At 40.0% G+C, this 22,766-nt stretch overlaps 2 long non-coding RNA genes across 5 annotated transcripts in view; one reads left to right on the top strand and one right to left on the bottom strand.

Annotated features, from left to right (window-relative positions):
- Positions 1-22,766, top strand: part of LOC147573087 (uncharacterized) — a 476,171-nt gene that overhangs the window by 41,550 nt on the left and 411,855 nt on the right. The window lies entirely within an intron of this gene.
- LOC147573091 (uncharacterized) overlaps positions 1-22,766 on the bottom strand; it is a 233,878-nt gene that overhangs the window by 97,922 nt on the left and 113,190 nt on the right. For all 4 annotated transcript variants that reach the window (XR_015245708.1, XR_015245711.1, XR_015245709.1 and 1 more), the window contains one exon: positions 19,840-19,926. This is a non-coding gene — a long non-coding RNA (uncharacterized LOC147573091). The remainder of the gene's footprint in view (positions 1-19,839; positions 19,927-22,766) is intronic.

The following is a 22,766-nucleotide window of genomic DNA, read 5'->3' as shown; positions in this document are numbered from 1 at the left end:
GGGGCACATGAGGCTTCTCTGGGAGCCAACATTGGCTCAAGAATTCCCTGACGGCCTTGGGAATGAATCTTCCTTGGGCTGCATGACAGTCTAGGATGCTTCCATCCAACCTTCCGTCTCTCTCTCCTTCTCTGGGGGTCAGACTTGCGCTGTGGCCTGAAGGCTCCCCTCTCTCTGACTCCACTTGTTTCTTCTACATGCAAGCCCACTAATGAAATCTTTCATCCTGTCTAGGTGCCTGCTCCTTGGAGGACTTGAATGAACACAAGAGAGGCCAGAAGTAGCCTGAGCAGTAAGATGGGGATTTGAGACTGTCTCACCTGCTGCCTGGCAGGTGATAAAGATGCCCTCCTTATTGGTAGATGAGCCACAAAGTGGTGGCTGAACTGCTGAGCATTTCACTGATGGTGACCTGGGAAAATGTCCCAGGGGAAGGAAGTGCTGATAAATGGGGCCAGCAATGTTTACAAGTCAGCAGAGTTGGCTGGTTACTAAGAAGTTGTACTAATGTCCTGCAGAAGAATAATGAGAGACTGAGGCTGTTAACAAATAGTTCATGGCAAAGTGTGAGACCCAGGGAGCTTCTGTGGTAGCTGATGAAAGGGGATTTTGTCTTCTACAAGGGAAGAGAAGACACAGCTGAGCAGTGGAAGTATGACCTGACTGTTACAGAGTTGCAGACCTCCAGAGATGTTTGAGTGCTGGGTCCAGGGTAGGTCTGTCATGTGGAAGTTAGGGACCTGGTTGGGAAAAGCTAGGATCATGAAACATGGGACAGAGACAGCTGGATAGATTCCCATGAGGTTATGGAGGATATAGATTCTACAAGCACCCCTGGACTCTGTGGGTTTGCAGGGTGGCCCGCCCTTCCCTAGGAAGAGCTCCACTACGCTGGAGAACACTGCAGAAGCTTCTCCCTGATGAGGCAACACGTACTCCTGCTCAGGAGCTGCTCCCACTTCCTGTCCTGGATGCCAGGACATTAATAACCAGGGCTAAATCCCAGGATATATGCTGGGCTTGATGAAGGAGGAAAGAGACTATATACCTAAAGAATTTAAAGAATTATCCAGAACATGCGGCCATGTTGCTTCCCACAGGCTGCCCCCAGCCAGTGCCTGAGCTTGTCAGGGTTGCCAAATCAGGCTTATTTCCTAGAAGACCTTGGATTCCTATGATCAATAAGGATATAGAAATGAGTAGTGCTAGACAGGGAGATAGAGAAATAGGTATGATGTGAGCTCGATTTCCTAGAAAGTACATTCCACACTTAATATGTACAGACACACTCAAAGGACAGAAATCCAAGAGAAATGAGCACCTATCCACCAAAAGACATCTTCAAGAATGTTTGTTCTTTATTCATTCATGATAGCTAACAGCTGGAAACAACTCAGAAGTTCATCAGTGGATAAACTGTGGTATCACTTAAAATGGAATATTACACAGCAGTAACAAAGAATATAGCTAGCTATATAGTATAACATATAGTTAGAGGTCCATAGATGGATCTCACATAAATGGATCTCACATTTATTCTTTCTGAATAAAAGAAGATAGACCTTTAGGGATTTTCCATAGGAGTCATTTATATTAAGTTCAAAATCATGGAATCTATGGTGAGAGGACCCAGAATAATGGAACCATGGGACCAAGGAGGCAGGGAGGTGAGCATTGCCTGGAAAAGGTCAAGAAGGGCAGAGAGTTTCTGGAAATGTGGTTTATCTTTATCTAGGTGGTGACTACACAGAGAAATAAGTAAAAATTCACTATATGTTGGATGCTTAAAATTTATGTACTTCCCCACTTACAGCAATGGACAGATCATCTAAATAGAAAATCAACAAGGAAACAATGGCTTTGAAGGACACACTGGACCAGATAGACTTAACAGATATATTCAGAACATTTCATCCTACAGCAGCAGAATATACATTCTTCTCCAGTGCACATGGAACATTCTCTAGAATAGATCACATACTGGGTCACGAATCACCCCTTCATGAGTACAAAAAGATCAAGATCATACCATACATATTTTCAGACAGCAACGCTATGAAATTTGAAATCAACCACAAGAAAAAATCTGGAAAGACAGCAAACACTTGGAAACTAAAGAACATCCTACTCAAGAATGAATGGGCTAACCAAGAAGTTAAAGAGAAAATTAAAAAGTACATGGAAGACAATGAAAATGATAACACCGCAGCCCAAAACCTCTGGGACGCAACAAAGGCAGTCATAAGACGCAGGCATATAGGAATCCAGACTTTCGTAAAGAAGGAAGAAAGGTCTCAGATACACAACCTAACCTTACACCTTAAAGAGCTGGAAAAAGAACAGCAACTAAAACCCAAAACCAGCAGAAGACAGAAAATAATAAAGATTAGGGCAGAAATCAATGCCATTGAAACCAAAAAAATAGAACAGATCAATGAAACCAGAAGCTGGTTCTTTGAAAGAATCAACAACATTGATAAACCCCTAGCCAGTTTGATCAAAAAGAAAAAAGGACCCAAATAAAAAAATTAAGAAGGAAAGAGGAGAGATCACAACACTGCAGAAATACAAACAATAATAAGAGAATATTATGAGCATTATATGCCAATAAAGTGGGCAATTTGGAAGAAATGGCCAACTTCCTAAAAACATATAAACTACCAAAACTGAAACAAGAACAAATAGAAAATTTGAACAGACCCATAACCAGTAAAGAAATTGAATTAGTAATAAAAAAACCTCCCAAAAAACAAGAGTCCAGGGCCAGATAGCTTTCCAGGGGAATTCTACCAAACATTTTATTTAAAGAAAAGTTAACACCTATTCTTTTGAAGCTGTTCCAAAAAAATGGAAATGGAAGGAAAACTTCCAAACTCTTTCTATGAAGTCAGCATTCCCTTGATTCCAAAACCAGACAAAGACCCCATTAAAAAGGAGAATGATAGACCAATTTCCCTGATTAACATGGATGCAAAAATCCTCAACAAGCTATTAGCCAACTGGATCCAATAATACATTAAAATAATTAATCACCATGACCAAGTGAGATTTATACCAGGGATGCAGGGCTGGTTCAGTATCAGCAAAATAATCAATGTGATTCATCACATCAATAAAGAAAGGACAAGAACCACATGATCCTCTCAATAGATGCAGAGAAAGCATTAGACAAAATACAGCATCCCTTCTTGATAAGAACCCTCAAGAAAGGAGGGATAGAAAGATCATATCTCAAGATCATAAAAGCCATATATGAAAGACTCACCACTAATATTATCCTCAGTGGGGAAAAACTGAGAGCTCTCCCCCTAACGTCAGGAACACAACAGGGATGTCCACTCTTGCCACTATTATTCAACATAGTATTGGAAGTCCTAGCCTAAGCAATCAGACAACACAAAGGTATAAAGGCATCCAAACTGGCAAGGAGGAAGTCAAACTTTCATTCTTTGCAAAAAACATGATACTCTATATGGAAAACCCAAAATACTCCACCAAAAAACTGCTAGAACTGATCCGTGAATTCAGCAAAGTCACAGGATATAAAATCAATGCACAGATATAGGTTGCATTCCTATACACCAATAATGAAGCAACAGAAAGAGAAATCGAGGCATCAACCCCATTTACAACTGCACCAAAAACTATAAAATACCTAGGAATGAACTTAACCAAAGAGGTGAAAATCTATACATTGAAAACTACAGAAAGCTTATGAAAGAAATTGAAGAAGACACAAAAAAAAAGGAAAAATATTCCATTCTCCTGGATTAGAAGAACAAATACTGTTAAAATATCAATACTACCCAAAGCAATCTACATATTCAATGCAATCCCTGTCAAAATAACATGAGCATTCTTCACAGAGCTAGAACAAACAATCCTCAAATTTGTATGGAACTAGAAAAGACCCCGAATAGCCAAAGCAATCTTGAAAAAGAAAACCAAAGCTGGAGGCATCACAATCCTGGACCTCAAGATGTATTACAAAGCTGTCATCATCAAGACAGTATGGTACTGGCACAAAAACAGACCCTCAGTTCATTGGAACAGAATGGAGAACCCAGAAATGGACTCACAATGTATTGCCGACTAATCTCTGACAAAGGAGGAAAGAATATCCAATGGAATAAAGACAGTCTCTTCAGCAAGTGGTGCTGGGAAAACTGGACAGCAACATGCAGAAAAATGAACTTGGAACACTTTCTTACACCATACACAAAAATAATCTCAACATGGATGAAAGACCTAAATGTAAGACAGGAAGCCATCAAAATCCTCGAGGAGGAAGCAGGCAAAAACCTCTTTGATCTTGACCACAGCAATTTCTTACTCAACACATCTCTGGAGGCAAGGGAAACAAAAGCAAAAATGAGCTATTGGGACCTGATCAAAATCAAAAGCTTCTGCACAGCAAAGGAAACAACCAGCAAAACTAAAAGGCAACCAACGAAACGGGCGAAGATATTTGCAAGTGACATATCAGATAAAGGGTTAGTATCCAAAATCTACAAAGAACTTATCTAACTCAACACCCAAAAAAATGAATTATCCAGTGAAGAAATGGGCAAAAGACATGAACAGACATTTCTCCAAAGAAGACATCCAGATGGCCAACTGACAAATGAAAAATGCTCAACATCACTCATCATCCAGGAAATACAAATCAAAACCACAGTGAGATACCACCTCACACCTGTCAGAATGGCTAACATTAACAACTCAGGAAACAACAGATGTTGACGAGGATGCAGAGAAAGAGGATCTTTTTGGCACTGCTGGTGGGAATGCAAACTGGTGCAGCCACTCTGGAAAACAGTATGGAGGTTCCTCAAAATTTTAAAAATAGAACTACCCTATGACCCAGCAATTGCACTACTAGGTATTTATCCAAGGGATACAGGGATGCTGTTTCAAAGGGGCACATGCATCCCCATGTTTATAGCAGCACTATCAACAATAGCCAAAGTATGGAAAGAGCCCAAATGTCCATCGATGGATGAATGGATAAAGAAGTTGTGGTATATATACACAATGGAGTATTTACTTGACAATCAAAACGAATGAAATCTTGCTTTTTGCAGCTATGTGGATGGAACTAGAGGGTATTATGTTAAGCGCAATTAGAGAAAGACAAATAATCTATGACTTCACTCATATGAGGAATTTAAGACACAAAACAGATGAACATAAGGGAAAGGAAGTAAAAATAAGGTAAAAACAAGGAAGGGGACAAAACATAAGAGACCCTTAAATACAGAGAACAAACTGAGGGTTGCTGGATGGGTTGTGGGAGGGGGGATGGGCCGAATGGCTAAGGGGTATTAAGGAAGACACCTACTGGGATGAGCACTGGGTGTCCTACATAGGGGATGAATCACTGATAACTACTTCTGAAATCATTATTGCACTATAAGCTAACTAACTTGGATGTAAATTTTAAAAAATATTTATGTACTTTATCATATGAGTGCTATGTTTCAATAAAGAGTTTAAAATGCTGGGGCGCCTGGGTGGCGCAGTCGGTTAAGCGTCCGACCTCAGCCAGGTCACGATCTCGTGGTCCGTGAGTTCGAGCCCCGCATCGGGCTCTGGGCTGATGGCTCGGAGCCTGGAGGCTGTTTCCGATTCTGTGTCTCCCTCTCTCTCTGCCCCTCCCCCGTTCATGCTCTGTCTCTCTCTGTCCCAAAAATAAATAAAAAACGTTGAAAAAAAAATTAAAAAAAAAAATGCAAGAAAAGAGGGTGTCTAGGTGGTTCGGTCTGTTGAGTGTCCAACTCTTTTATTTAAAATTTTTTCTTTAATGTTTATTCATTTTTGAGAGACCGAGTGTGAGCCAGGGAGGGGCAGAGAGAGAGAGGGAGACAGAGAATCTGAAGCAGGCCCCAGGTTCTAAGCTATCAGCACAGAGTCCGATGTGGGCCCAAACTCAGGAACCACGAGATCTTGACCTGAGCAGAAGTCGGATGCTTAACCTACTGAGCCACCCAGGCACCCCTAGTGTCTGATTTTTGATTTTGGCTCAGGTCACTGTGACGGGCTCCACAGTGAGCATGGAGCCTGCTTAGGATTGTCTCTCCCCCACCCCTCAAATAATAAATACATAAATAAAATGCCAGAAAAAGGAGAGAAAGCAAATACACCAAAATGTTCACACTGGCTCTTTGGCTGATAGAATTAAGAAGAAATTAAAACCCCTTCATCACAAGTTTCTGCATTTTCTAAACTTGCCCCCCAAAAGTGTATTTGTCAGAAAGCAAAAATAATAAGTTATTCTTAAGAAGGTAAATATATCACACAGCGATGCGCCAACTCCACATTGATATCAGACCCTGGGCACTTTGCATGCAAAACTGGTTTCATGAACTGTCTGAGCCACAGAAACATTACTCTTTGTCCTGGTTTTTCCCAATTCATCACAATCCTAAAGCAATAACATCATTGACAGTATAGTTGAGTAACTCTCCCGATGGTAATGTTCTCTAGAAATTAAAACTTGAGTCTGTAATTTGGAAGGCCAAAGCTATGGCACTTTTAAGTAGGTAGGCCCCCTGTATATTATTCCTCACAAAGTATCAACAACACCTCAAATCAACCACAATTATAGACCTGTAAATGCAAAGCCATTATTATGTCTCTGGGTAAATACCTCAATCGTACTTTCATTTTAATAGTTTTCTGATACTGAAGTTGCTAATGCTTTCATTGCCCCTTAATGACTATTCTTAGCAAACAAATTTTGTGCCTTACAATTAGTGATTTTCTTCCTAATTATGGCTTTTTTCAATTTTCACATGAGATGACAAAAAATTCATGTTTTGCCCAAGAACTAGCTTATTAGTTAATGAAAATTTGTCTAATAACAGCCTTTTAGATACCCTGTCAAAATCAAAAGCGGCATTCAAAGAAGAGAGAGGTTGCTTTCATATTAACATTCAAAATTAATTTCTGGGTAGGGGTTGGGAGTGAGATGTAGGAGGCATAATTTCTTCCAGAAAGATTAAAATAGATATTCTTTCTGGAGTCTATAGAATTTAAAATTATTCAATATTTCTCTCTCTCCCCCACCCTCCCCCACCGGATCCTTCCCTTTCTCTCTCCCTGCCCCTCTCTCTCCCTGCCTCTCTCTCTTTCTGTCTCTCTCTCTCTCTCTCTGTCTTCCCACCCCCTCATTTATACCTTTTCTTTCGCCTGTGATATATACCCAGCCCTTGGAATTCAAATTGGTGAATGGGAAAGGATTCATCTCTCGAGTTAGGGTCTGATAATTTCAATATCGCTATATAAACAACTAATTCTCCACCCAGGAGTAGATTATTCAATTTCACTTCCACTCCCATCCACACATCCACCAACACCCCCACCAGCCCACTTCCCACCTTATCCCCCGCCACCACCCCCATCCTGGATGCATTTGGTAATGCAACAATGCTTTTGTGAGCAAGGACACATTATCCTAGGACAAATTTCCTACCTGTTCTTTGGTTTTTGAACCATAAATATGGCATGCTGGGAACGGAACAGAATCTAATATTGTCCCCCAAACAAGCATCCCTATTCTCTCTGGCAGACGCAGTCTGGTTCACTTGGCTGGGTTTGTTAATAATATGGAGGGAAAGCGAACTTTATCAAAAAGTAGTGACTCATTTTTCTCATCCAGTAAAATCCATAAAAGATTTAGGCACGACCCAAACAATTTACATCTTAAATATTCATGCCCTAGTCCCAGCCCTGAAATGACATTTAAATACGTCTGGGGAATTTGTTGTGCGCTAACTGCCGTGGCCCTCTTCAGAGAGCTTCAAAGACTGGGAGAGAGAGAGAGGAATATTGAGACCTGTTTTTCATTGCAGAGATTTACAAGGGAGCAAATGAAATTCGCTCCTGCTCTCAGACGCCCCTCCTGGGAGGGGAAACATTGTCCGAATCCAGTAAATAAGGCCCTCTGTGTCAGCAAAGGCTGTGGTGGATGAAATTAATGTTCAAATGATCCTGAAGTTTCTCAGATGGGTTCTTTTAAAGCAGGGTTTGTCAACCTCAGAACTACTGGCCTTCAGGGCTGGATAGTTTTATTGTGTGAGCTGTCTGATCACTGTAGGATGCTTGGGAGCACCCCTGGCCTTCACCCACTTGAGGCCAGCAGCATCCCCCAAGATGTGACAAGCCACAGTGTCTCCAGGCACTGCCCAACGTTCCGGTGGAGAATGGGAAGGGAAGAGGTAAGAAGGAGGACAAAATCTCCGTTGGTTGAGAACCACTGTTTTAAAGACAAAGAGGTCTTTTGTCCCTGCTTTATCCTAAACTCGATGAGTTAACTGGTTTCTTTCCAACTTTTATTCCTTCCAGCATTAAAAAAAATAATAATAAATCAAGACGTAATTGACATATAATACTATGTAGGTTTGAGGCTTACACCATGTTAATCTGATACATATATATTGTTACATCGTCTCACATAGTTATTTCTTTTTTGTGGTGAGAACTATTAAGAGCCAGTCTGTTAGCAACTTTGAAGTCTGTAATACAGTATTTTTTTTTAAAAATGTTTATTTGTTTTTGAGAGAGACAGACAGAGAGCAGGGGAGGGGCAGAGAGAGAAGGAGACACAGAAACCAAAGCAGGCTCCAAGCTCTGAGCTGTCAGCACAGAGCCCCATGCGGGGCTCGAACCCACGAACCGTGAGATCATGACCTGAGCCAAAGTCAGACGCTTCAATGACATAACCACCCAGGCGCCCCTATAATACAGTATTGTTGACTCTAATCGCTATGTGATGCGTTCGATTTCCAGCACTTATTTGCTCACTAGTTCCAAGTTTGTACCCTTAAACACATCCCCAATTCCCATAACCCCCAGTGCCTGGTAACCACCATTCTACTCTCTTTAGGCTTTTTCACATTCCACGTACAGCACTTGTCTTTCTCTATCTGACTTATCTCACCATAATGCCCTCAAGTTTCAACCATGTTGGTTGCAAATGTCAAGATTTTCTTTCTCACAGCTGAATAATATTCCATTGTACATAGGTACATCTTGGACTGTTACTGAAGTATGTAACATGCATTCAGAAAAGTACATGAATCTCAAGAGTACAGCCCAATGAACTGTCAAAAAGGGAACATATCTGTGCGAACAGAACCCTCCCTGAACACCTACGCATCAGCTGATGGAAGAATGGATAAAGAAAATGTGGTATATACATACCACAGAATATTATTCAGCCTTTAAAAAAAAATCAGGAAATCCTGCCATTGAAACAACATGGAAGTATCTGGAGGGCATTATGCTGAGTGAAATATGCCAGACAAGGACAAGAACTAACTACACAGTATCACTTCTATATGGAAACCAAAAAAAAAAAAAAAAAAAAGTGGTTGCCGGGGGCTGAGATATGGGGGAAACAGAGAGAAGGGGGTAAAAGTTGCAGCTATAACCTATAACCTGAATAAGGTCTGAGTATTTATGTAAAACATGGCGACTATGGTTGGCAAGAGGGTAGTATATAATTGATATTTGAGGAAGTAGAACTTGAATGCTCTCCACAACAACTCTCTTCATGATGTATACAAATATAAAACCATTACAATGTACCCTTTAAATATTTTACGCTTTTATTTGTCAATTACACTTCAATTAAACAATTTAGAAATTCAAGGGCTGCTGGGTGGCCTAGTCAGTTAAAGCTTCTGACTTTTGGTTTCAGCACAGGTCATGATCGTGCAGTTCCTGAGTTTGAGCCCTGCATCAGGCTGAGCACTGACAGTCTTCTCTCTCTCCCCCTCTCTCTGTCCCTTCTCTGCTCATGCTCTCACTCTTTCCCTCCCCCAAAAACAAATAATTTTTTTTAATTTAGAAATTAAAGCGTAACACCTCCACTCCCTCTCTGCTTTCCTTATCTCCCTCCCTTGCTTAATCATCTCCCTTGAACTTATCACCTTCCAACATACCTTCCTTTTTTACTTTGCTTAATGTCTAAATCTCCCCACTAGAATACAAATGAGTCAAACAGCCACCCAGTTCCGGTGCTTTTCCCACCACACCATGTTCCATGCCTATTCCTGATTCTCCCAGGGCAGAGACTTTGCCCATTTTCTTTACTGCTCTCTCCCTTGCACCCAGAATATGACCTAGAATACAATAGGTGTTCAATAAACATATGGTAAGTATCTGTGTCTCCTGCTTGGCCTTGTCTCCTCCCACAGCAGAAATTCTGCAAAGAAAAACACAATTTTCTCTTCCACTTTCTAGGTCCTACAAGCAGCACAAAAAAAAAAAAAAAAAAAAAAAAGCCCTTTTGTTCCAGCAGGGCCCAAAAAGTACTGAGACGATCATCTTTCCCAGCAGGCAGAGTCAGGCTTACAACTGTGCAGACAGGCCAGGAATGACGTCTAACAAGGCAGTTGAGGCCAACTGGCCTTCAATGAATGAGATAAAAATCAGTGGGACAGCCAGCGGGGCTCATCCTGAATTACACAATTTGTTATTGCAAAGTGGGAGTCTGTTTCTCCAAAAGGAAAACAGTCTGGAAAATGAGCAGACCCGTGGACTGAGGAGTATTATCCCAACAGGGGCAAATACCATTCACTCAGCAATGAGCTCTCCCAGCTTTTGAACCACCTGTTGGACAGGACAAAAGACCAAAGCCCGCAGACCACACTGGATGTACCTTGCTCGTGGGCTTTCAAAGTTGAAAAGTTGTGTGCTGTATTTTTTTTTCAGCCAACCATCAAAGTGTCTTTCATTTGCAGCATGATGCAAATTTCACCTCATAGTTCTCTTGACGCTTTAGAAACCTCTCTCCGCCATCAGTATCCCAAGGGTTCATGGATATTGAGTGTAGTCTACCACAAAAAGACATCTTTACCCTCATGAGAAAAGGGACTCTTATCCGTACTCTATATGACCTACTCTAATTGGAATTTCTATGGACTCTCCTTCACTCTCTGCCCTGGTGGAATCAGGGCATGGCATTTAATATGATGTGCAAGAATTCCTCCCAGCCCTGGCTTTTTATCTCATCATTAGACCTTTGCAAGTCAACTAACCTCTCTGGACCCTGGTTTAACTAAACGCGTATTATTGCGGTAACGAGAGAGAAATGGTATCAGTTGAAGACAGAGCCAGAATTCAAACCCAGCTCTTGAGGCCCCAAATCCTGTGATCTCAACCGCTACATTACATCTCTTCCTGTGTTCATCTTGGCAAGCTGGTTCTCCCTTCCTCTCTAAAATTTGAGTTTCTCTTCTCTCAGACGACAGACTTCCCCCCCCCCCCAAGTTATATGGACGGTTTTGACAAAGTAACACATTTTCTTCTTTGATATCATCTGAAATAATCACAGTCACTACTGTGTATCATGCTTCTGATAAGAAAAAAAAAGGCAAGTGTAAACATTATGTCTTTCCAAGACTCAATTTACACAAGTTACATATTAGATGAAGCAGGCCCAAGAAGGCATTGTGTCTGGAGAAGACTAAGGCGATGTAAGCGTCAGAAAACAGCCCAAGCACAGCTCGGAAAGCTTTAAAAATGGGATGTAGCGGCCAGGGGGTGGGGAGTGTAGACTATGGAACATTCTCCTCTTTTACAATGTCGCTATTTTCTGGTTTAATTAGAATCAGATAGTGTGCAATATAATCATCACCTGATAACATAATTCCGTCAAACATGGAAGAGTAATATTCAAGTGACTGAAGCATGAACATAATTCACCTCAAGCAAGGGAAAGAAATTGGATTAGCAAAATGCCGCCAGATTCACTAATTAATTTGCTATATTATGCATGACAGGAAACAGCATAGAACAGAAAAAAAGCCTGATTTTTCTGAGTTTGGGAGGTAGCGCTGGACATGCTTCCCCATAATTTATTTCTGCAAGGGGTTAATGATTTGATCAAGGGTTGGCTAAAAGGGGATTCCACAGGGTAGAACGAGAACCAAGCAATGAGCTGGTGGAGCCAGTGTACTTATCCACTTAGCAGATGTCAGAATCACTCTGCTTCTTCATTTAAAGGACTCCCTCCTCTGCCGAAGCACTCATCTGTACCCTGCTTCTCTACAAACCCAAGAAATGGGCAAATTAGCAGGTGTGTCCCTTGACCAATTCAGTGTCAGTACAAGTTGACAGTCTCAACTCTGTTGCATTTCCTCATCTCCTGTCAATGACTGGATTTCTAACGAAGGCAAACAAATAATATCAAATTCTTGCTGTCTTCCCTTGAAGGGACAGACTCTCACAAGGTTGAAATTTTCATTACATCCTTCATCCAACATGTTGATAATGATTTGGATTGAGATCAATAGCAGATGCCTTCAAATTATTTATTTATAACCATTTCACATAGTGTTTAAGATTTAAAAAAAATTTTTTAACATCTATTCATATTTTGAGAGACAGAGAGAGACAGAGCATGAGCAGGGAAGGGGCAGAGAGAAGGAGACACAGAATCCAAAGCAGGTCCCAGGCTCTGAGCTGTCAGCACAGAGCCTGACGCGGGGCTTGAACTCATGAACTGCGAGATCGTGACCTGAGCTGAAGTCGGATGCTCAACCAACTGAGACACCCAAGCACCCCGCATAGTGTTTAAGATTTTAAACACTGGATTCTGACAAACCTGGGCTCAAATCTTCTCTCTGCCACTGCATCATCTTGGTCAGGTCACTCGTAAGTCATTCTGAGCTTCAATATTCTCATTTGTACACTGAAAGTGTGATAAGTATATTCACTGCATTAATGAGATAATACTCATCAGGGACTTTGTTGATTAACTGGCCACTTTGTCATTCTGCCATATTGCTGTTTCTGCTGCTTGACACCAAGATGAAAGTGGAATGAACTGGGTACTGCTGGCCTCCACTGAAAACCCCACTAGCACTATTACTCTCCAAAAATGGGATAAGCCCTTCTTTTGTTTGCCATAGCTCAGCACAGACCACTTTGAGAATTTACAAACTTTGGTGTAATGAAAAGAAAGCAGAACACCAAGACTAACTCCCAACTAGTCAGAGGCTGTATTGTAATTCAACCACATCAATAATGACATTAAATGTAAATGGTCAAAATATACACATGAAGAGACAGGGATTGACAGATAGGATTTTAAAAGGGAAGACACAAATATATGCTGTCCATAAGGAACCTATAAAGACATAGAAAGGTTAAAAGTAAAAGAATTTAAAAAATATATACAATGCCAGAACTATTCAAAACTGTATGTCAATCATGTGTGTGTACTTAACAGAAAAGCTTCAAAACACATGAGGCAAAAACTGAAGGAACCGAAAAGAGAAATAGAGAAATCTACAAGTGCACTTGGAAACTTTGCAGTTTCTCTCTCCGCAATTGATACAACAAGTAGAAAGACAATCAGTATGAATATACAAAACTATCAACAAAGTTAATGTGACTAACATAGAATATTCCATTCCACAACAGAATATGCATTCTTTTCATGTTCATATGGGCCATTCAACAAGATATTCTGGGTTATACAACAAACTTTATCAAATTGAAATGATACAAATTATGTTCTGTGAACATGACAGGATTGAACTAGAAATCAGTAACATAAAGACATCTGAAAAATTTCCAAATACTTGGAAATTAAACATCATTCTAAATAGTCTTTGAATCAAAAAGGAAGGTACACGTAAAACTCAGGAATTATTTTGTGGGAATGCAAGCTGGTGCAACCACTCTGGAAAACAGTATGGAGGTTTCTCAAAAAACTGAAAATAGAACTACCCTAGGACCCAGCAATTGCACTACTAGGTATTTATCCAAGGGACACACGTGTGCTGCACCCCCATGTTTATAGCAGCACTATCAACAATATCCAAAGTATGGAAAGAGCCCAAATGTCCATCAATGGATGAATGGATAAAGAAAATGTGGTATATATATATACAATGAAGTATTACTCAGCAATCAAAAAGAATGAAATCTTGCCGGGGCACCTGGGTGGCTCAGTCAGTTAAGCGTCCGACTTTGGCTCAGGTCACAATCTCATGGTTTGTGGGTTCAAGCTCCACATCAGGCTCTGTGCTGACAGCTCAGAGCCTGGAGCCTGTTTCAGATTCTGTGTCTCCCTCTCTCTCTGCCCCTCCCCCACTTGTGTTCTGTCTCCCTCTGTCTCAAAAATAAATAAAAATTAAAAAAAATTTTTTTAAAGAATAAAATCTTGCCATTTGCAACCATGTGGATGGAACTAGAGGGTATCATGCTAAGCGAAATTAGTCAGAGAAAGACAAATATCATATGACTTCACTCATATGAGGACTTTAAGAGACAGAACAGATGAACCTAAGGGAAGGGAAACAAAAATAATATAAAAACAGGGAGGGGGACAAAACAGAAGAGACTCATAAATATGGGGAACAAACTGAGGGTTACTGGAAGGGTTGAGGGAGGGGGGATGGGCTCAATGGAAAGGGGGCATTAAGGAATCTACTCCTGAAATCATTGTTGCACTATATGCTAACTAATTTGGATGTAAATTTTAAAAAATAAAAAATAAAATTAAAAAAAGAAATAATATGGGCAGTTTGATTTCTAGCTAGTAATTTTGCCAAGTTTTTACTTGTTATTATCATTTGTTATTATTTGTTATTATCATTTGGTAATCTGTTCTGTCTTAAGTAATCTGATTACTCTAGTAATTTGATTACTCTAGTAATCTGTTGTTTCTTAATATATTAAGTTATTTAAAATTTTTTAGAGGGGCTGAATATTCAAAGATACACTCTTGGTCTCTCTTTTTTCAAATAAATTGTAATACTCTAATTGCTTATTTTAAAAGTTTGGGTTTTGCTATTGGGATTACATCAAAATAAAAAGCTTTTTCACAGTTAAAGAAACCATCAACAAAACAAAAAGCCCACTGAATGAGAAAAGGTATTTGTAAATGATACGTATGTTAAGGGGTTAATATCCAAAATATGTAAAGAACTTACACAAACAACACCAAAAAAGAAAATACAATTAAAAAATGGACAGAAGCCATGAGCAGGACATTTTTCCAAAGAAGACATACAGATGGCTAACAGACACATGGAGAGATATACTCAACATCACCAATCACCAGGGAAATGCAAATCAAAACCACAGTGAGATATCACCTTACATCTCTCATAATGGCTAGAGTCAACAAGAAAGAACAAGTGTTTGGCAAACACGTGGAGAAAAAGGAACGCTCATGCACTGTTGGTGGGAATGCAAACTGGTGTATCCACTGTGAAAACAGTAAGGAGGTTCCTCAAAAAATTAAAGATAGAATTACCATATGACCCAGTAAATTCCACTATTATTTACCCAAAGAAACTAAAAACATTAATTTGAAAAGATACATGCACCCCTGTGTTTATTGCAGCATTATTCACAATAGCCAGATAGCTATGGAAGCAATCCAAGTGTCTGTACATAGATGAATGGATAAAGACGATGTGGTAAATATATAGATGTAATGAAATATTACTCATTCATAGAACAGAATGAGTCTTGCCATTTGCAACAACATGGATGGATCTACATATAGAATGGATCAAATATAGAATTTAAGAAACAAAAGAAATGAACAAAGAAAAAAAAGAGACAAACAACACAGACTCTTAAATAGAGAAAACAAACTGGTGTTTGCCAGGGGGGATGGGCGAATGAGTGAAACTGGTGTAGGGGATTAAGAGTACACTTACTGTGATGAGCACTGAACAATGCATAGAATTGTTCAATCACTGTACTGTATACTTGAAACTAATATAGCACTGTATATTAATTATTATACTGGAATTTAAAACAATAAAGATTAAATATAAATAATAATAATAAATAAGTAATAATAATAAATAAAGATTATTGGGTGGCTCAGTTGGTTAAGCATCTGACTTCGGCTCAAGTCATGATATCGCAGTTCATGAGTTCAGGCCCTGTGTCGGGCTCTGTGCTGACAGCTCAGAGCCTGGAGCCTGCTTCAGATTCTGTGTCTCCCTCCCTCTCTCTCTGCCTCTCCCCGGCTTGCTCTCTCTCTCTCTCTCTCTCAAAAATAAATAAAAATATTTTAAAAATACAAAAATAAATAAAATAAAATAAAAGGTGACTCATCAAAATTTGTGGGACATAGATAAAACAGTGTTTAGAGGGAAACCTACATCATTAAATATTTATGTTAGAAAATAAGAAAGGTCTCAAATCATGGTCTAAGCTTAAACCTTAAGAAACTAGAAAAAAAAAAGAAATTAGGTCCAAGACAATCAGAAGGAAGGAAATACTAAAGGTAAATGCAGATCAATAAAATTGAAAACAGAAAAGCAAGAGGGAAAAAAAAAAAAATCAATAAAACCCAAATGTAGTTCTCTAAAAAGATCAATAAATCTAATAAACCCTAGACAGACTTACTGAGGAAAAAAATGACAGAAAAGACATAACTTCTCAGTAACAGGAATCAAAGAGGTGACAGCACTACAGATACTATAGACAGTAAGGTGATTATAAGGGAATATTATACACAACTTTACGCCAAAATATTCAACCACTTAGATGAATTGGACAAATTCCTTCAACAACACAAGCTCCAAAGCTCACTATACAAAAATCAATTGTATTCTATATGCCAGTAATGAACAATCTGAAAGTGAAATTAAGATAGTTCCATTCACAGTAGCATCAGAAAGAATAAATACTTGGGAATAAATGTCACCAAGTATAATACTTATACACTGAGAACTATAATACATTGCTGACAAACATTTATTTATTTTTAAAAATTTTTTAACATTTATTTATTATTGAGAGACAGAGAGAAACAGAGCATGAGCATGGGAGGGGGAGAGAGAGGGGGAGACACAGAATCCTAAGCAGGCTCCAGGCTCTGAGCTGTCAGCACAGAGCCCAACGTGGGACTCAAACTCACAAACAGTGAGATAATGACCAGAGCCGAAGTCAGACGCCCAACTGACTGAGTTGGGCCCCATACATTGATGACAAACATTTAAAAGTATCTAAATAAATGGAGAGGAATTCCATGTTCATGAATTGAAAGACCCAATATTATGGTCATTTTCTCCAAATTGGTCTACAGATTCAACATCATTCCTATCAAATCCCAGGAGACTTTTATTTTTTTCAGAAAGCTGATACTAAAATTTAAATGAGAAAGCAAAAAGTCCAGTAGAGCCGAAACAACTTTGTGAAAAAAAAGAACAAAGATCAAAGACTTGAACTTCCCAATTTCAAAACTTATGAGCATTTATGAGATAGCACCAGAAGACATGAAACACCTAGCAAAAAAAAAAAAAAAACACAGAATAAGTGCAAGAGCTGTATGCTGAAAATTAGAAATGCTAAGGACAGAAATCAAAGATAACCTGAGTAAACAGAAACATATCTACTCTGCTCACGGACTGAAAGACTCAACATTGTTAAGTTGCCGATTCTTCTCAAGTGTAAATTTAATGCACCTTCAATCAAACTCCCAACAGGATTTTTTTTTTTTTTTTTTGCAGAAATCAACAACCTAGTTCTAAAATTTTTATCGAAAGGCATAGGAACTAGCATAGCAAAAGCAATTTTTACAAAGGTGGACAAAGTTGGAGGACTCAAGGTACCTGATTTCAAGACTTACTATAAAGCCACAGTAATTAAAACTAGAATGGTATTGGTGAAGAGATAAACACATAGATCAATAGAACAGGATAGGGAATCCAGAAATAGACCCACACAAATATGGTCAACTCCTTTTCCACAAAGGCACAAAAGCAATTCAATGGTACTAGAATAATTATTGGACACCCGTATGCAAAATAATGAATCTCAACCTATATGCTACATCATGTGCAATAATTATCTCAAAAGGGATCATAGACCTAAATATAAAACCTAAAATTATAAAACTTCTAGAAGAAAACATGGCAGAAAAATCTCTGTAATCTTGGGTTAAGCAAAGATATTTTTAAATGACCTTTTTTTAAAATTAATTAATTTTGAGAAAGAGAGAGAGCATGTGCAGGAAAGAGGCAGACAGAGACGGAGAGAGAGAGAACCTCAAGCAGGCTCCGTACCACTTGTCAATGTGGAACCCATCAGCGCGGAGCCGGACATGGGGCTTGAACTCACAAACTGGGAGATCAGGACCTGGGCTGAAATCAAGAGTCAGACACTTAAAGGGCTGAGCCATTCCGGTGCCCCAAGCAAAGATATTTTAGGTATGATACCAAAAGCATAATGCATGAGTAACAAACATTAACAGACCTAACTTGACCAATATTTTAAGATTCTCTTCAACAGACATTGCTAAGAGAATAAAAAGGCAGGCCACAGAATGGGAGAAAATACATGTAAAATCCATATCTGATATCTAAACATACACCAAGAATACATAGAGAACACTTATAACTCAATAAGAAACAACTCAGTAAAAATGGGCCTAAGATATGAACAAGCACTTCACCAAAAAAAAAAAAAAAAAAAAAAAAAAAAAGGGGAACGGCAAATTAGCACCCAAAAAGAAGCTCAGTGCCATTAGCCACGAACTAAAACCACAAGACACCGTTACCCACCCATTAGAAAGGCTTTTCTTCTTTTTAACTGACAATACTAGATGTTGGCAAGGATGTAAAGCAGCCGGAACACTTATACATTTCAAGTGGAATGCAATATGTACAGCCACTTTGGAAAGCATTTTGGAAGTTTCTTATAAAGTCCAGTAGACACTTATCATATGATTCAGCAACTGTGCTCCTAGACATTTACCAAATGAAGTAAAAGTGCATGTTTACACAAAATGCTGTCTGAGAATATTCTGGCAACTTTTTCATAGAGACCCGAACTTGGAAACAACCTAAATATCTTTAGGCTGATGAATGGGTGAACAAATTGCTATGCCCATACAATGCACTAAGTCTCAGCAATGAAATTAAAGAACTATTTATACAAGCAACAACTTTCCGAATCTCAAATACTAAGTGAAAGAATGCCATGTGCTGTATAATTCCACTTAAGTGATAGTCTGGAAAAGGAAATACTACCCAGACGGAAGGCAGATCAGTGTTTGCCAGAAGCAGGGGGTAGAGAGGGACTGACTACAAAGACACAAGAGACAATCTGGAGGGATGTCTGAAATGTTCTATATCTTACTTGATCGCCACTGGATGTGTTGCCAAAACTCACCCAAAAAAACAACGTCAGAGGACCAACACTTCCTGACTTCAAAAGACATAAAATAAGGTATGACTTCAAAAGACATAAAAAGACTACCAAAAGCCATAAAATATGACATATCTTAAAAAGGTTGAGAGGCGCTTAGGTGGCTTAGTCAGTTGAGTATCTCACTCTAGATTTCAGCTCAGGTCATGATCCCAGGTCATGAGATCAAGACCTGATCAAGCTTAGCATGGTGGAGCCTGCTTAAGAGTCTCTGTCTGTCTGTCTCTCCCCCTCTGCGCCTCCCCTGCTCATGCTCTCTCTCTAAAAAAAAAAAAAAAAAAAAAAGGTTTGAATTTTACAGTATATGAGTTTTATCTCAAAAGAAAAAAAAGACTGAACTTTACCATGTATAAACTCTATCTCAGTATTTTTTTTTAATGTGACGTCCATTTCTCATTGTACAAAGTAGCATCTAGAACCACGTCTGGCCCATAATAGATACTTAACAAATATTTGTTCAGTGGACATAGTCATTATTATAAGAACTGACTTCTCATCGTCGTAGACGTGACTGTTTTTGTCTGCTCAGCTCCTCACACCCCACGCTCCTTCTGGTAACAGTGATAATCCAGCCATCACGAGAACACCCATGCACCTTCATCTTTCCTCAGGATTTTTCCCACCTGAAATGAGTGATACAGGTACCTTTTTCCTTTCTGGTCCCAGAATGTGTGCCGGGTCAGCCTGAATAGTCGTCTCCTTCTGGCAGAGAAGTGGGCCCGTGGCCTGAGGCTGCCGAGAAGAGGAGAAGCAGAAATGAGAGAGAAGAGGAAAAGAATCTACGGGGTTGACCCCTTGGACCCAGTTGTCCCGGGGCCACACCCACCCCTGGACTTCCCTAGGTGGGGTTACCTGAGTCAGCTAGTTTCCCCCTCCCTCCCTTTAAATAAAACTAGTTTCTATCACCTGCTAAGATTGCGAAAACCAGTCCTAACATTAATAGTGAACGTAAGAGCCAACAGTTACGAAATGTTACTCTCCGCCAGGCACATTTTACGCACTTACCTCAGTCAACCTTCACCACACAACCCTGTGGGTTAGGCACTCCTTTAACCCAAATGATAGAAAGGAGAGAACTTCGGAACCTCACAGAGGTCCAGCACTTTGTCAAGGTCTCACAATGTGCACCCTTGGTGGAGCCAGTATCCCTGTGGCATAGACACCGTTTATTTTCTATACTTTAAACTGTTTAAGGGGAAAATTAGGAACTTTGAAATCGGCTTACGGCAGTGCTTCTGGGCTGTGGCTGCACAAGAGAACCACCTGTGACACTTTAAAAGCAATCCCATCAGTCAGGCCACACCCCGTGATCAAGCAAATGCAAGTCTTCTGGTTAGGGTCCCAAGTGTCGGTATTTTTTTTCCCCAAGCTCCCTGGTGATTCCCCATGTGTGGCCCTGGTCAAGAACCCCCTCCTCTAAGGTTTAGGATTTATCTTTATCACGGAAAACGCTGCATCCCCCTCCTTGCTGTATAACAGAGAGTAGAGATGTGCTTGATCCTCCACCAAATTAAATTGGAATCCAGGATTAAATTGGAATTTCCAGAATTAAACTGGGGTTTCAGTTAAAAACATTTTGAAGGCAGAAAAATAGGACTTCTGTGCAGTATTATATATATATATTATATATATATTATATATTATATAATGTATATATAATATATATATTAAAGTATTGTTTATTTGGGCCACAAAGAAAGGTAGTCAGAACAGTAACCCTAAATTGTATTAAGCCCCCAGTGATGCACAGCTGTTGCCAGTACAGCCAGCTATCAAAACCGGAGAGACACAGGAAGAATATTATCTGAGCCTTGGTGGCACCAAATCACTCCATGTTTGGGTTTTAACACCTGAATCCTGGCTCTGATAAAATAGCTATAGTAATAATAATGTATGTCCCCCAGACAGTGGGGCTTTCAGCCATATCTCCATGCCATTTTCAGGGAGTGTCTAAAAGGACAAAGACTTTTTCTTCGGGGGAGACTTGCAGAAGATACAATTTGGGGTCTGTCACTGCGTTTATCCATCAGTCTGTCAGTGGGTTGTAAGGAACTAATTCATCACTCCATTCTTTTTCTCTTTTCCTGCAAGGAGAGTTGCCAGTGAGGTTCTCAATGTGGCCTTTTAGACAGAAATAAAGCTGTCCTTTTCTCAGAAAAGTGTTTTATTATATTCTCTTGATGAGCCTGAGCTACGCTGGATTCTAGCCCGTGGGACAAAAAGAATGGCAGGGTTGAAAACATTAGCTTGCACCTGCTGTAAGTGTTTGGACCCATCTGCCAAGTAGACATGACCTCACACTACCCTTTCAGCTTTATGTCTCCAGACTCATTCTAGCCCTACTGAGGGGGCAGCCCCACCCTCAGGCCACTTTCTGTAAAGGTTCTTTTTCCATATGTTAAATTTGTGTGCTTTGGTGGGTAGGAAGTATAATGGCACAGACAGTTGGCATGGGGGTTAAAAAGACAAGATTTGGACCCAGGCAGTCTTGGGTTCTGTATTAGCCAGCTCCAGTGGCCCTAACCACCTGTGTGGCTTCAACAAAAGAAATTCCTTTTTTTTCCTGGAGGCAGGAAGTCCAAGATCAAGGTGCAGTAAAATTTGGTTCCTTGGTGAGAACTCTCTCCTGGCTTGCAGAGAGCCGTCGTCTCTCTATCCTCAGATGGTGGAGGTAGAAAGACCTATGGCTTCTTCCTGCTCTTGTAAAGACACTAATCCCATCACGGGCACACCATTCGCAAGATTTCATCCAAACCTGATCACCTGCCAAAGGTCCCACTTCCAAATACTATCACGTGGGGGTTAAGGCTTCATTATATGTATGAACTTTGTGATGGGAGACACAAACACTCAGTCCATAACACCCTCTGAGCCTATATTTATCAGGATTCTTTTCACGGCAAGTGACAGAAAGCCCAGATCAAAACTGGATTAAGTGCAGAAATGACTTTGTTGATTCACCTGAAAAGTCCGGGGATATTTTAGCATGAGGCACGTCTGGATGCAGGGGCTCAAATGGTAACACCTGGAACTATTCTCTCGTCTTTCACTTCCTTCCTTGGTGTAGGTTTTATTCTCAGATAGGCTAAGGTGTCCCCGTCTCCTATAGGCTCGCATTCTATAGCCTGAGCCACCTGAGCCAAGAAAAAAAGAGAGCAGATTCCCTAAATCTCCAACAAAAGTTCCATACCTGGTTCTTATTGGCCTCCTATGCCCACCTCTGAACCAATAAAAGAGGCAGAAGCATAGGATATTCAGACTGGCCAGTTCTCAGGCACAAAAAGCCCCAAGTCAAATCTACTTGAGCTGCATGCCAATGACAAGGGGGGAAATGTTGAATGAGACAGCAGAGGCCCACTACAGAGCCCCAATTTCTCAGTCCATAAAATTGGAAAATGGTAACAAACTTTCAAGGCCACTATGAGAATGCAATTAAATAATGCTGTTAATGAAATACTACATGGCACCAACAGCACCACCTGGGACTAAATAGATTGTTAATTGTGCACACACATGCACACACGTGCATGTGTTCCAACGTTCTCATTCCGTAAGGACCTGCCCTTGACATA

The sequence above is a fragment of the Puma concolor genome, chromosome E3, assembly GCF_028749965.1.
Source record: "Puma concolor isolate L17-30 chromosome E3, mPumCon1.1.hap2, whole genome shotgun sequence".
NCBI classification, from domain to species: Eukaryota; Metazoa; Chordata; class Mammalia; order Carnivora; family Felidae; genus Puma; species Puma concolor.
The sequence above is the reverse complement of the archived record's forward strand: the minus strand, read 5'-3'. Positions and strand labels throughout refer to the sequence as shown.